The sequence below is a fragment of the Notechis scutatus genome, chromosome 12 (assembly GCF_049901735.1).
Source record: "Notechis scutatus isolate UNSWTSFEM ecotype Mainland chromosome 12, rNotScu1.2, whole genome shotgun sequence".
In the NCBI taxonomy this organism is placed as follows: Eukaryota; Metazoa; Chordata; class Lepidosauria; order Squamata; family Elapidae; genus Notechis; species Notechis scutatus.
In genome coordinates, this window is record NC_142020.1 from 12,685,649 (window position 1) to 12,701,233 (window position 15,585).

The window sequence follows — 15,585 nt, forward strand, 5'->3', positions numbered from 1 at the left end:
CTGCATTAGAGCATTTTCATAGACAACCTAGATCAATTTAGAGGTTCCATAATATTGTGGAAATGTAATTTTATCTGTTTAGAACAAGGGTCTTCAAACTTGGCAAGTGTAAGTCTTGTGGTTTTCTCCTCCCAGAATTCCTGAGCTAACATGACTGGAGGAGGAATTCTGGGAGTTGAAGTCCACAAGTCTTAAAGCTGTCAAGTTTGAAGGCCCCTGGAATAGAATATAGAATAGGAATAGAATTTGGAATAGGAATAGAGTTTGGAATAGAATAGAAATACAGAATAGAAAAGAACAAGGGTCTTCAAACTTGGCAAGTTTAAGACTTGTGGATTTCAACTCCCAGAATTCCTGAGCTAACATGACTGGAGGAGGAATTCTGGGAGTTGAAGTCCACAAGACTTAAAACTGTCGTTTGAAGACCTCTGGTTTAGAACATGGGTGCTCAACGTTTTGGTGGGGAAGGGGAATTCTACCTCATTTTCTTTGCATTTGTCATTCACCCCTCCCCATCATTCCTTTGCAGCAATTGCAATAGTATACTTATGATTTATATTGACTGTTTCCTCGTATGATTTGATTGCTTATTTGTACCCTATGACTATCATTAAGTGTTGTACATTATGATTCTTGGGGAATGAATTTTTTCATGTACACTGAGAGTACATGCACCAAGACAAATTCCTTGTGTGTCTAATCACACTTGGCCAATAAGGAATTTATTTGTTCATTCACTCAATAGCCCTTAGACTTATATACCGCTTTATAGTGCTTTACAGCCGTTTACAGAGTCAGCCTCTTGCCCCCAACAATCTGGGTCCTCATTTTATCACCTTGGAAGGATGGAAGGCTGAGTCAACCTTGATTGAACTCTTGGCAGTGGGCAGAGTTAGCCTGAAACTCTGCATTCTAACCATTCTGCCACTATGCCTTCCTTCCTTCCTTCCTTCCTTCCCTTCCTTCCTTCCCTGGCAATAGCAGACTTATATACCACTTCATGCTGCTTTCCAGTCCTCTCTAAGCAGTTTACAGAGTCAGCCTCTTGCCCCCAACAATCTGGGTCCTTATATGTAATTATATGTACAGGTAGTCCTCGTCTTAAGACCACAATTGAGCCCAACATGTATGTTGTTAAGTGAGAAATTAGTTAAGTTTTGCCCCGTTTTACGGCTCTTCTTGTCACGTTGGTTCACCGAATCACTGCAGTTGTTAACTTAGTAACACGGTCATTAAGTGAACCTGGCTTCCCCATTGGGTTTTGTTTGTTGGGAGGTTGCAAAAGGGGACGGATCACATGACTCCAGGGACACTGCCACTGTTATAGATATGAGACAGTTGCCAAGCATCCGAATGTAAATCGCGTGGGGATGCTGCAACAGTCGTAAGGGTGGGAAACGGTCATAAGTCACTTTTTTCCGTTGTAACTTCGAGCGGTCACTAAGCAGAGGACTCCCTACGCTCCAGCACAGCAGTCATGGAAATAGGTTTGGGAGTGAGAGGCAGCCTTTAGTTTGAGAACTGCCACTCCTGAAAAAAAAAATACTTGCTGCCTAGAAAGAGAGAGGGAAGAGGAAGAGGAACTGCAAGCCAGCTGGGGAAGGATCAAATCCCGGTGACTCATGACTGTTTCACATGAAAGATTTCAGCAGGCAAGGCAGGCAAGTCCAGACTTGCAAAAAAAGATTTTAAAAAACCCCAAATCAACAACAACCTAAGGGAAATCTTCGAAGTTTCTCATGGACGATCACCTGTTTTCTCATCCATTTTTGACAGTGAAAGTTTTACAGGAATTCTTCTTCTGCAATCTGCTACAATATTTGGGTGCGCACAAGACCCCCACGCATCACGCACCTCTGTGCATGCGTGCACATCTCCCATGCGCATGTCTCCCCCCATGCATGAGTGGCAGATACCCAACAATCAGCTGGCTGGCAGCGGGGTTGCACCATGTGCAGTGGGGCTCTTCCAGGCGACCACTCGCCTGCCGGTAGAAATGGCTCTGCGTGTCACTTCCGGCACGCATGCCATAGGTTCACCATCAGGGGTCTAGTCTCTTCTTAAAAACCTTCCCTGTGAGGAAGGGAGGACAACCTTAATTCCAGGTTGCTTCTCTCTTGGATTAGTTTTCAGTCATTGCTTCTTGTCTTGCCTTCAGATGCTTTGGAGGATAAATTCACCCCCTCTTCTTTATGGCAGCCCCTCAAATACTGGAAGACTGCTATCATGTCCCGCCCAGGGATGGGATTCACATTTTTTAACAACCGGTTCTGTGGGCGTGGCTTAATTGGTGGGGTGGGGCTTGGTGGTCATGTGACTAGGGGGACGTGGCCAACTCAACATCACTTACATCGAGGCACGCATCTCCTCGCCTGGCCTCTCGTGACTGTGGGGATGCTGCAACAGTCGTAAGTGTGAAAAATGGTCATAAGTCACTTGTTTCAGTGCCGTTGTAACGTTGAATGGTCACTCCACACAAGCAAAGTACCAGCAAAGGAGGGGAAAAAACTCCAGAGAAGTTCCTGACACAGGAAGTCTAGTCTTGCCAAGAATGTAATAAGGGTTAACGGAGAGGCAGCTTCTGTAAGCAACACCAGAATGTTTCCTTCCTGCCTTCCTTACAGGACTAGGCCAGTAATTTCTTCTAGCAACCAGTTCTCCGAGCTGCTTAGAATGTTAACAACTGGTTCTAGCGAATAGGTGCGAACTGGTAGAATCCCACCCCTGCGCAGCCCCTCAAATACTGGAAGACTACCCCTAATTCTTTTTTTCTTTAGACTAGCCAAACCCCAAATCCTGCAGCTGTTCTTCATATGGTTCAGTCTCCAAGCCTTTAGGACCTCTTCCAAGCAAGGTGGCTAAACCTTCTACAGCAGGGATGTCCAGCCTTGGCAACTTTAAATCCTGTGGACTTCAACTCCCAGAATTCCCCTGGCTGGGGAATAATGGAAGTTGAAGTCCACAAGTCCTTAAAGTTGCCACGGTTGGACACCCCTGTCTAGAGATTCTCCAAGGAAACCCAGATCCGTCCATCACTCTCCATCCCTTCTTACTTCGGGGAAACTCTACAATTGACGACCTTCTCTGAAATTCCAAAGAACGTTTGTAGAACCTTTGTGAAAGATTCACAAAGGAAGGGGGGGGGGAAATAACAACGAAGAAGATTATAACCACAACAGATTGCTCAATTCAATAGTCAGGAAGGCGAGGGACAGCTCATCAGATCAACTGTTCCTTGCCTGCCCTTCAATCCCTCGCAACATCCGGTGAGCAGGGCATAATCCGGTGCCATCTGTGCCTACTGAAGGGCCTAAACTGGGTGAGGCTCCATGTTTACAATTGCAAACGTCATATTTGTCTTTTTGTTTTTGTTTTTGTTTTAACTTGCATCGGAGTACTGTTTATTCAGAGAAGACTACAGGTAGTCCTTAACAACAGTTTGTGGGGGGAGCGTTCAAAGTTACAACGGCACTGAGAAAAAGTGACTTATGACCGTTTTTTCCCCACGCTTACGACCGTTGTAGCATCCCCGTGGTCACCTGATCAAAATCCAGAGGCTTGGCAACTGACTCATATTGCAACCTTCTGACCAGCAAAGTCAAGGAAGAAGCCAGATTCACTTAACAACCAGGTGACTAACTTATCAGCTGCAGGGATTCACTCAACCACGGTGGCGAAGAAAGTCGTCAAATGGGGGCAAAGCACACTTAACACACCTGTCTCACTTAGCAAACGGAAATGTTCGGCTCAATCATGCTGGTAATCTATACAGGATACCCACTGCCCAATTGCTACCACTCCTTGTTGCCTTATGTCTTGACACCTCCACTGTAAGAACGAACCAAGCCATGTGAAAAAACAGTGGAGGTTGCAACCATGGGGGACAAACAGGGTTAAGAATAACAACATTTTTGTCCCTGGGTGAGGGAATAAAAGAGCTACACACCTGCTCTCAAAAGAGGTCCAGGTCTAATTGCTTTCTCATTTTCACACCTACTAACAATGAGTAGCACTGGGGCATCAATAAACCGTAACCCTAACCCTATTTATTTCTGTATTCATCTTTTAAAACGGGGGTCCCCAACCTCTGGGCCATGGACCGGTATCGGAGCCGTGGCCTTTAAGGAACCAGGCCGCACAAGTGGCCACAAAGGTGAAGCTTCATCTGCGCATGCCCAGGATCTAGGCTGCATGTGAAACCATCTCCTCCAGTCCATGGAAGACATTTTTTTTCTACTGAAATTGGTCCCTGGTGCCAGAAAGGTTGGGGACCGCGGTGTTAAAAGGAGGAGCCTGCGCTTGCAGAAAATTGCTCAAGCGAAGGGGGAAAAAAAGTCTTATTGAAACCGATTAATGCATGATAGTCCGTAAGTGAAACTAGACACATCAGTGATATATAAAAATGAGCAATTAAGGAAAGCTGACTGGTATTACAGCTAGTCCTCAACTTATGACTTATGACCACAGCGGAGCCTGAAATTTCGGTTGCTAAGCGAGGCATTTCTGAAGTGAATTTTGGACCATTTTACCACCTTTCTTGCCACATTTGTTAAGCAAATCACGGCAGTTGTTACTCACGTGGTTGTTAAGTGAATCTGGCTTCTTCATTGACTTTGCTTGTCAGAAAGTCGCAAAGGGGGATCATGTAACCCCCGGGATGCTGCACCCATCATAAATACGTCCAGCATCAGAATTTTGATCATGTTTCATCTTTTAGGTAATTGTAACACTCAATTTTACAGTGAAGTTTCGGGTCACTGTTCACTAGCCTGGGAGTAAATATGGGCATATTTTGTTGTGTCTGCTTTGATATATCTATCTATCTATCTATCTATCTATCTATCTATCTATCTATCTATCTATCTATCTATCTATCTATCTAAAAGTGAAAGGCCGCTCACGCATCATCACAAAATCTCCAGAACCGTAAAGTCTATAAACTTGAAATCTGGCGTGTATGTTCCTCTTGGCTTCTAGGGGCTCGCTAAGAAAGGATTTTTCGAAATGACCATCAGAGCATTAGTATTTCCTATATGATTATTATTAACACGCTCTGATGCTAAGGAGTTCTACTCCCCCTCCCTACCTGAAAAGAAATCTCTTCCAAATGCAAAACACAAGCAGAGGAGAGGAGTTTCCGTTTCAGTTTCAGTTTCACAGCAGCAACCGGCTTTAGTCCAGAACAGTTGAGCTAAGCCACGCCCAGGCTCCTTGCTGTGTCCTTCTTGCTCAAATACTGTTTCAGTTTCCAAACAGCCCTCAACTCTCACACACTGACAGAACGCTAGCCAGATGAATATCGATTGGATGCTGGTAGGCAGAATTCCCGCCCCCCCCCTTATTTTCTTCCCCCCAAAATAAGCCGGATCACATAGTTTCATAGCGAAGCACGGGTATAGAGCTAGTATATGTATATTTGTACTTATACATATATATTAAATGTTATAATTAATATAACTCCACCTTTCAGTCGCTACATCCAAGTTATACAACTACATCATGCAATGTTGTTGCTCCCTACATCCCTGTTTATTATTAAAATAATTTTAATGTGACTCATTTCTATAGAACGCTTGAGAAAATACTCCCTTTTCAAAAGAGACTTGATATTTTATAAATCAGACCAATAGCATTTACATTAACAGGGATTTTTGTTTTTATGACCCTGTAGAGTTGGGGGCAACCGGATGGAGCTTGAGCATTTACTGGCCACATGCCCTTCCTGACACCTCCATGAAGCTCAGAGCAGATGTTTTCTCTATGCACCTTAAGAGAGAAACATCTGCGCTACCTAAGGATTGAACTCTCAACTATCCTGAGTAGGAAGTGAGCATCTTCACCACTAGGCCACCAAGCCACTCAGCAACTCATATTTAAACAGTAAGATGCCAAAAAAAAGTAAGCAGTCAAATCCCAGTCGAGCCTTCCTTAACACCCACTCGCTTACTCCTCCTTTCTTCCTAGCCAAAACCAAGAAAACCTAAGCAGTAAGCGGGAGACTCAGATGGAGAAGCAGATGGACCATCTGCTTGGTGGCACCCACTGCAAAAAGCACAATCTTGTCAACAATGCTGAGGAGCGCTGGCTTTAAAGAAAAAGAAAAGAAAAAAGGAAAAAGGAAAAACTTACACCACAAAGGGATGTCGTGCAACTGATTGCAATGAAATAAAAGGGATTTGCTCGAAAGGATTACAGAAAAATAAGAGAAAGAATTCCTTGCGTTGAAGCTAGGACGCTCCTTAATATGGTAGTAAAATTAGTTGACTGTACAGCTACTTCCTCTCTCTCTCTCTAAAAAAAAATAAAAAAAAGTGGGTTTCCATAGCTGAGGATTTTTAAGCAGAGGTTTCATTTGGTGGAAAGTTGACTTTTGCTGCCCCGTGATCATTTTTAGCAGGTTTCCTGCTGCAGAAATGCAAGGTGTGATAGAACCCGGATGAAGGCCCAGAAGGAGAGAGATGTCATTTTATGGCTCACAAAATAAGCCCTTCTTAATTTGAGTGCCCTTCCAAATATTTGCACTCGAGTTCCCAGAATTCCACAGCCAGCACAGCCAGGGTGGGAAATCCCGGAGCTGAAGTCTCCAGGTACGCTGGATTGTAGATGACGCTTCCTATCTGGGGTCATGGATTCCCCCCCCCCCGGCCCCCTTTCCGCGACCTTCTGACAAGCCAAGTCCATGGGGAAGCCAGATTCACTTCACAACCGTGTTACTCGTTGAACGGCTGCAGTGATTCGCTTCATAAATGTGGCAGAAAAAAGTGGTAAAAGGGGGCCAAACTCAATTAATGTATCACTTAACAAACATAAATTTGGGGTGCAATGGTGGTCGTGCCATGAGGACTATCTGTGTTCAGTTCAGCCGTGAAACTCAGGGACTGATTTTAAAACGCTCACCCGCTTCTTGTTGCAAGAAATCTTGAAAGTCACTCCTGATAAAGATGGGAAAAACATTCTCTGTGGCTTCAACATTTAGATAGGTAGGTAGGTAGAGATGGATGGATGGATGGATGGATGGATGGAAAAGAAAGAAAGAAAGAAAGAAAGAAAGAAAGAAAGAAAGAAAGAAAGAAAGAAAGAAAGAAAGAAAGAGAGAGAGAGAGAGAGAGAGAGAGAGAGAGGGAGGGAGGGAGGGAGGAGGGAGGGAGGGAGGGAGGGAAGGAAGGAAGGAAGGAAGGAAGGAAGGAAGGAAGGAAGGAAGGAAAGGGAAGGGAAAGAAAGAAAGAAGGAAGGAAGGAAGGAAGGAAGGAAGGAAGGAAGGAAGGAAGGAAAAGGAAGGAAGGAAGGAAGGAAGGAAGGAAGGAAGGAAGGAAGGAAGGAAGGAAAGAAAGAAAGAAAGAAAGAAAGAAAGAAAGAAAGAGGGAGGGAGGGAGGGAGGGACTGGGAAATAACCAAGGCATGAGTTTGAGAAATTGGGGAAGCCATCTTTTCAATCATCCAAAGCCAAGACTAAGATAACAGGAAGGGGGAAACGTTAATTCTTTGATTCATTCAGGCAGCCAAGCCCTCCTCGTGTCTCCCTTCCTCCCTTCCTTCGCATCAGCAAACGCAGGAAAAGTTTTTGAAATGCAAATCTGGACCTCTGCGAGTCCACCTATATTGTCTCTTCTCTTGATCAGCTACAGTTTTGTTTTCTTCTTTAATGACACAATGTTCCAGGCGCTCACGCATTCCCTTTCCTGGGACAGCTTTCCACAGATGAGAGCTCAGTTCTGCAGATTTCGGCTATTCCTCCGAGGCAGAGCGCCCATCGGAGCCTCCCCCAGATTTCCACAGGACTGGCCCAGGTGCCTCCCCAACCTGGGGCCACAACGGTCAGGAGGTCACGGAAGGGGGTTGCATGACCCCTGGGACATGGCAACCTGTCATTTCAGCCTTCATGGGGTTGGAAGAGACCTTTAGTGGCCATCAAGACCATGCGCAAGAATGCCCATGACATCTCACAGGTGTTCCAGCCTCAGTCCCAGAGCATCCTGCAAATTGATGGGTGCCGTTGCAAATGGCCAATTGGGGTTGTCTCTCTCTACCCGCTGAAGACAGAAACCAATAGGGGTTACTATGTAATTACCATTATTTTTAACCACGGGAGGAAATAAGCTACCACGGGCACCTAATTAAGACACAGCAAGGACCCCAATAGCCACAAAGAGACTCCGCTATCGGCGCCTTTCAAAAGGGAGAAAAGATACCATTGCAACATCGCCTCTTAATCCTACCTAAGAGGTGGAAATCAAAAAGCAGGATTATTGTCACACAGTTATCCAACAGGAGTAAAGTTTGAGGTTGTTTTGTGTTTTTCTTTTAAATCAGTTAAGAGTAGAAGATTTGGCTAGCCAGATTGCAACTGAGTGTTAGACGGCTGAAATGTCTTTAAAAAAAAAAAAACACGGGGCTCAGATTTTTTGGTGCAGAAAGAGAGGAATTCCCCAATTCAAATACTGCAGAAGTACAACATGGGGTTTTCTGCACAAATTCTGCAGAGACTTGTTTTTAGTAACAGCAGACATTAAACTCAATGCACAGAAGAGGCTGCGCTCCCTGAGAAGGCTCAGGAAGATAAATCTATCTCGGCATCTACTTCTGTCCTACTACCACAGCACCATTGAGAGGGTCCCGACATACGGCATTTTTGCATGGTGTGGGGAGCGGTTCTGTAGCGGATAAAAAAAGCCCTGCAGAGAATCATTAAAACTGCCCAGAACTATCATTGGGCTCCAGCTACCTGGACGACCGTCTTCCCATCTCGCTGTTTGAGGAAGTCGCACAACATTCTCAGAGACTCTTCCCATCCTGCTTACAATCTTTGTGAACTGTTGTGCCTTCTGGCAGAAGATACAGAACCATTAAAACTCGGACCAGACGTTTTCTGAATAGTTTTTATCCCGGAGCTATAATTGCACTTAACAAAGAACTTAAGGACCCACCATCAGTGAGCCGTTGGACAGTATTACTTGGTCTGTTGTGTGGATGCTTGTGTGTTTTTGGGGAGGTGGGGAATTTTGGTGGGGGGTGGTGGTGTTTGGGGACTGTCACGTGTGTGTGCGTGTTGGGTCTGGTCTCTGGGTTTTATGTGAATTTCGTTGTATGTGTATACTGTGTATATACGTACAATGACAATAAAGAATTCAATTCAATGATAATTCAATAACTTCCCTATTTCTACAACGCCGATTGCAGCAAAGGCCGTTATAATCTGTCCACTTCATCCAACCTCTCTCCTTGCTGTATTGTAGAAATGAAAAAACAAAAGACAAACCATTTCGTTTGGGCTGCACAAAGGAAGGCACTGTATATATATGGTCCTTGACTTACAACCATTTGTTTAGTGACGGTTCACATTTACAAGGGCCCTGAAAAAAGTGACTCATTATAACCGGTTTTCGCATGATGCTTACAGCATCCTCATGGTCACATGATCAAAATTCGGACGTTCGGCAAACCGGCACGTATTTATGATGGTTGCACCGTTCCTGGGGGATCACGGGGTCACAATTTGTGACCTTCCCAGCTGGCTTCTGACAAAAATCAATGAGGGAAGCCGGGTTCGCTTAATGACCACACAATTTACTTAACGACTGCAGCAACTGGCTTAACAGCTGTGGCCAAAAAGGCTGTAAAATGGGGCACAGCTGACTTTAACAAGTTCCTTGCTTAGCACCATAAATTTTTTGGGGGAGGGGGGCTCAATTGTGGTCATAAGTCAAGGACTACCTGAACATTCAGCAAATTTATGCAGTTCTACCCTCTATCCCTGTGATGGTGAACCTACAGCAGGTGTGCCAGAGGTGGCACACAGAGCCCTCTCAGTGGGCACGCACACCATCGCCAGCGGCTCTTCTGGTTACTGGTGCACACATGCGCTCCAGCCAGCTGATCTTCGTGGGCCATGGAGTGCTGGAAAACGGCCCCCAAAACAGCCCCCAAATGGCCAAAAAACAGGTTGTTTTCCAGGATGTTTTCAAGCCATTTTGGAGGGCTTTGGGGGCCATGTTCAGGCTGTTTTTTTGTGCCAAAACCAGCCTGAAAACGGCCCCCAAAATGGTCTGAAAAATGGCCAAAAAACAAGCCGTTTTCAGGCCAAAATGGCCTGAAAAATGCCCCCCAAAATAGCCAAAAAAACAGGCATGCATGCCCCGGCCAGCTGGTCTTTGGTTTTCCGGCACTCCAACACGGGGCCACATGCATGCACATTCCAGTTTGGGCACTCGCTCGGTGGCGAAAAGGTTCACCATCTCTGCTCTATCCTGTTTCAGATCTGAACAATATATTCCCGGAAAAACCCTCCAGCAAAAAAAAAAAAAAAAAAAAAAGGCAGGTGGGGCAATCTGTTGTCACAAGGTCTACAAAAACAGCAAGAAAATCCCAGGAAAAATCAGCTTTCATTGTCTGCTTTAGGAGGCTGGCTCCAAAAAGATGCATCAACTCTGGGCTGCTGTATCATTGATGGACACAGACAGGGTGGGGAAATTTTCCGCAAAAGGTTTTCCAGGAGGGAACGTTCCAAATATTTCCTGCCAGGGACAACTGTCAAATTGGATGGACATATAATACAGGTAGTTCTCGACTTACGCCCACAGTGGAGGCCAAAATTTCTGTTGCCAAGTGAATTTTGCTGCCTTTGACTTTTCTTGCCACGTTTGGGAATCGTTGCAGGTTGTTAAATCAGTAAGCCGGTTGTTAAATGAATCCAGCTTCCCCATTGTCTTGGGCTTGTCAGAAGGTCACTACAGGGGATCGCATGATCCCCAGGACACTGCAACCATCGTAAATGTGAGTCAGTTGTCTGAATTTTGATCACGTGACCATGGGGATGCTGCAACAGTCGTAAGTGTGAAAAACGGCCATAAGTCACTATTTTTCGGTGCTGTTTGTAATTTTGAATGGTCATTAAAGAACGGCTTGTAAGTCGAGAATCATCTGTATTTTAACAATGCCAGACAATAGAACAAAACAGAATAGAATAAGGAGCAGAATAGAATATAGAATATAGTAGAATAGAATAGAATAGGGAACAGAACAGAATAGAATTCAATTCTTTATTGGCCAAGTGTGATTGGAATTTGTCTTGCTGCAAATGCTCTCAGTGTACATAAAAGATACATTCATTGAGAGTCAAGAATCATAAGGTACAACATAAATTATGAACCACTACACCCCCATCACAACCATTCTAAGGTTAAACTTTAAAATTGTGTTTATTCAGCCCTAGCCCAGAACTATGATTGACTGGTGTGTGTCGTGTCTCCCCTCCCCCCCCCCAAGATAAACGATGTTTTAAAAAAAATGCCCAAAACAATCTGGGAAATTTCCCAGTTCACATTCTCCAGAAAATCTACACCACTTGTCCTGGAATAGGAGAGGGAAACCAATAACCCAAGTTGAAACGTGAATGTTCTCCAAATCCGGAGCCAAGACTAAATGTCATAATAAGATTGTTTACCACTGCATTCTTGAAAGCCTGCTCAGTGTTGGGTTTTTTAAAAAAATAAATTATTGCTTGGAGCCCTTGTGGAAATGGAAAATGCAGAGAAGCCAAGGGCCTTCTCTAAAACAATGTTGTAAGTTCCGCCCGCCCATGCTATATCACTCTGAAAAACAACTAATTCCCACAACACTGTTTATGCCCTGGGATGTTAAACCACCTAGGAGGGCTGTATTACTTATTATCCTTCTCACCTGTCCTGCTAGCTATGTCCTTAGCTTCTTATAACTTTGTTGTATCTCATGATTTATGTCAATTGCTTTTAGTATTCTATTATGATATAAGTTGGTTGCTTTAGTGTTCTATGACTATGAGCATTGTATCTATGATTTAGGGTGATGTACGCTTATGATTAAGGGACATGGTGGCTCAGTGGCTAAGACTGTTGAGCTTGTTGATCGAAAGGTCGGCAGTTCAGCGGTTTGAATCCCCAGCGCCGCGTAACGGAGTGAGCTCCCGTTACTTGTCCCAGCTGCTGCCAACCTAGCAGTTCCAAAGCATGTAAAAATGCAAGTAGAAAAAGAGGGACCCCTTTGGTGGGAAGGGAAGAGCGTTCCTCTGTGCGCCTTTGGGGTTTAGTCCTGCTGGCCACATGACCACGGAGACGTCTTTGGACAGCGCTGGCTCTTCGGCTTTGCAATGGAGGTTAACACTGTCCCCTAAGAGCCAGAAACAACTAGCATGTATGTGCGAGGGGAACCTTTAACTTTACCTATGATTATGATTATCACTTGTTGCTTGTATGTACACTGAGAGCTTATGCACTGGGGACAAATACCTTGTGTGGGTGTGTCCAATCACACTTGGCCCAATAAAGAATTCTATCCTGTTGTAAAGAGCAGTTATAGTGTTGCACCTTCAAGGAAGCGTTTTCCAACAGCTACATTCATTTGCATGTTGTGGTTTCAGCTGGCTCTGGAAGACTTGCCTCTTCCAAAAATGCTTAAGGAAGCATCGGACACACCTCTCAGCAAAATGCTGTAAAAACTGCTGTTGGTTTCTGGGCTGCAACCCCACAATGGGATTCGCTCGGCTTTCGCTCACCTTGTTGCATAAATCCTGACAAGAGCTTTGTAAACTATAGATTAAGACTTAAAAACAATGGGTGATCCCAGCCTGCTAGGTTTGACTCATCGAAATATAGCCAGACAAAACAATGGCATTGTGATCTCAAGTGTTTGGCCCTTATCTGTGTTGTATAATGTTGCAAAAGAGTCCACATACAAGGACTGTGTGCTTTTTCTCCCTAATTCTATTAACTCAATGAACTGTTTATACACGTCTATCCAGAAGTTGGACCCATCCAGTTTAATTCCATTTAAATCCAAATTAATCGTAATTAAGCTTTTCATCCTCAGTTCTCCTTCTTGCTCCACATCTCAACATAGCATTATCAAAATTGGTTTGCTATAAAGAAGAGGGGGGTCAAGCTATTCTCCAAAGCATCTGGAAAGCAGGACAAGAAGCAACGGATGGAAACTAACCAAGGGGAGAAGCAACCTAGAACTAAGGAGACATTTCCTGACAGTGAGAACAATTAATCAGTGGAACAAACTTGCCTCCAGAAGTTGTAAATGCTTCAACACTGGAAGTTTTTAAGAAGACATGAGATAACCACTTGTCTGAAGTGGTGTGGGATTTCCTGCCTAAGCAGAGGAGGGTTAGACTAGAAGAGCTCCAAGTTCCCTTCCGATTCTGTTTTTTGGAATATTTGTGCAGATTTTCTCTAGAATGTAAATAATTCACATTCTCTCCCATACGTGTCCTTCCAGAGGTCACTTTTTAAAAAAATTATATAACACTTTCATCAAGAGTCTTAAGAGGATAGTCCCAGAAGCATGCCACAACTTGCACCCAGGATAAATAAAAAATATCTCTACCTGCAGGGAGGAGAAATCAGAAGATCTACTTTTTAGATGTCCAGCTTGCCTCTTTTCTTTAAAAGATGTTTCGTGGGGGAGGGAAGAGGTAGGAGGAGGAGCAACTACAAGATGTAGACCTTCCCAAGCAACGTTTCATTATTAAATTAAATGCCAAACGTGGAGCTACTCCAACTACACAAACACTGGCCCACAATGACCTGCCTGCCCAGTGGACTGAAGAGGGCAGGAGTTCCAAACCTTAGGAAGTCATCAGAAGATTGGCATAAAGTGGAAGGGTGGCATGCAGCTTCCCTCCCGCCCTTCCTCAGATGATATTACCTAGTTTGGGTAATGAAATATCTGCAAGAAAACCACCAAGCTCAGAGAGCACCAAAGGCCCCACAGTCCTCCTCCTTTTCCTTCCCTTCCTCTTCTCCTCCTCCCTCCCTCCCGCCTCTGAAAACTCCACTCCCTCCTCGCACTGATGATGTTACCTAGTTTGAGTAGTGAAACGTCTGCAAGAAAACCACCAAGCTCAGAGAGCACCAAAGGCCCCACAGTCCTCCTCCTTTTCCTTCCCCTTCCTCTTCCCTTCTCCTCCTCTGAAAACTCCACTCCCTCCTAGCACTGATGATGTTACCTAGTTTGAGTAGTGAAACGTCTGCAAGAAAACCACCAAGTTCAGAGAGCACCAAGGACCCTACAGTCTTCATCTTCCTCCTCCCCCTTGCAAAATCCTCTCCCTTCTAGCACTGTTGTTACTTAGAACCCCACAGTCCTCCTCCTCCTCCTCCTCCTCCTCCCCCCGCCCTTGCAAAATCCTTTCCCTTCTAGCACTGATGATGTTACTTTTGAAAATCTGCTTTGGCCTGTCCTCAGTTCTACGGAACACGCTTGCTGCTGCTGCCAATATGTCAGTCTGCCTTTTGCCTTGTAATCCTTTGTGCAATTTCTCGATCAAAGGCAGGGTAGCCGCCTTATTAAGGTGCAGGGAGGACCTTAGAGATGAGGTGGTATCAAAAACAAATCAACAACCTCAAGAGTGTCTAGAGGCAACACTGGCTCTACGGAAACAACGGCAGGGTTCCTGGCCACACGGAAGTCAACCATGGAAGAAAATAAGAGACGAAGCAATGTGGGTCACGTTCCAGGTCAGTGTTTCTCTATCTTGGTTTCTTGAAGATGTGTGGACTTCGCCATGGTGGCTGAGGAAGTCCCCAATCATAAGGCCAAGAGAGTTGAAAGGATCAACACCAAGGAGGGGGCCCCCAACCACGCTGGGATCTGGGTCCCCCAATCTTCAACTAGCCATGGTTGAGAAAACACTGTCCCAGGAGTTATGAGCCCTCTAGAAGTATACTCTCAAGGGAAGAAACAGACCCAACAACGCTACAAAATCCTCTGCATAAATCATCCAAATGACATTCGCCTGGTTATATGGTACTTTGGCTACAAAACTCAAGGCTTAATGTAGAAAAAAAGCCCAAGGTGATTGGTGGAAAGCTTCATGGCTCCCACAGTTTTGGACCTGATCCTATGACTTTGGAGGGGAGGGAAATAGGGTTGTTGTTGGGTTGTTGTTGTTGTTTTTTTGACATTTGGGGCTAGCTATTCCGATCCATAAAATCTGCAGGAGTATAATGGTCTCAACAGTTCTTGCTCAAGACATAGCATGCCTCTGCAAATTACTCACACCTTTTGGAAATTACATCCACCTTCCACAGCCCTGAAGGTCGAGGAACATCTGCAATCACACTTGGCCCTTCCTGGACACATGAAACAACCCTATCATGGCAGGTGCCTAGGGTGAAATGGCGGGTGGGGTGTATGTGTGTGGAATCCAGAATTGTCAACCGTAATATTACAAAGATAATATAAGAAAAGAATTACAGGTAATCCTCAACTTACAACAGTTCGTTCAGTGATCATTTGAAATTACAACGGGGCTGAAAAAAGCGACCTAGGACAGTTTTCCACACTTAGGACCGTTGTGATCAAAATTCAGATGCTTGGCAACTGACTCGTGTTTATGACAGTTGCAGTCCCAGGGGTCACGGGATCTGCTTTTGCGACTGTCTGACAAGCAAAGTCCATGGGGAAGCCAGATTCGCTTAACAACCGTGTTACTAACTTAAGAAATTCAATGACTCACTTAACAGCTGTGGCAAGGGACAAACTCACTTAACAAGCGTTTCACTTAGCAACAAAAATCTTGGGCTCAATTGTGATTGTAACTGGAGG

General features: G+C 44.7%; 1 protein-coding gene across 1 annotated transcript in view; it reads right to left on the reverse strand.

Moving 5' to 3' along the window:
- Window positions 1-15,585, reverse strand: part of DCUN1D3 (defective in cullin neddylation 1 domain containing 3) — a 28,312-nt gene that overhangs the window by 6,255 nt on the left and 6,472 nt on the right.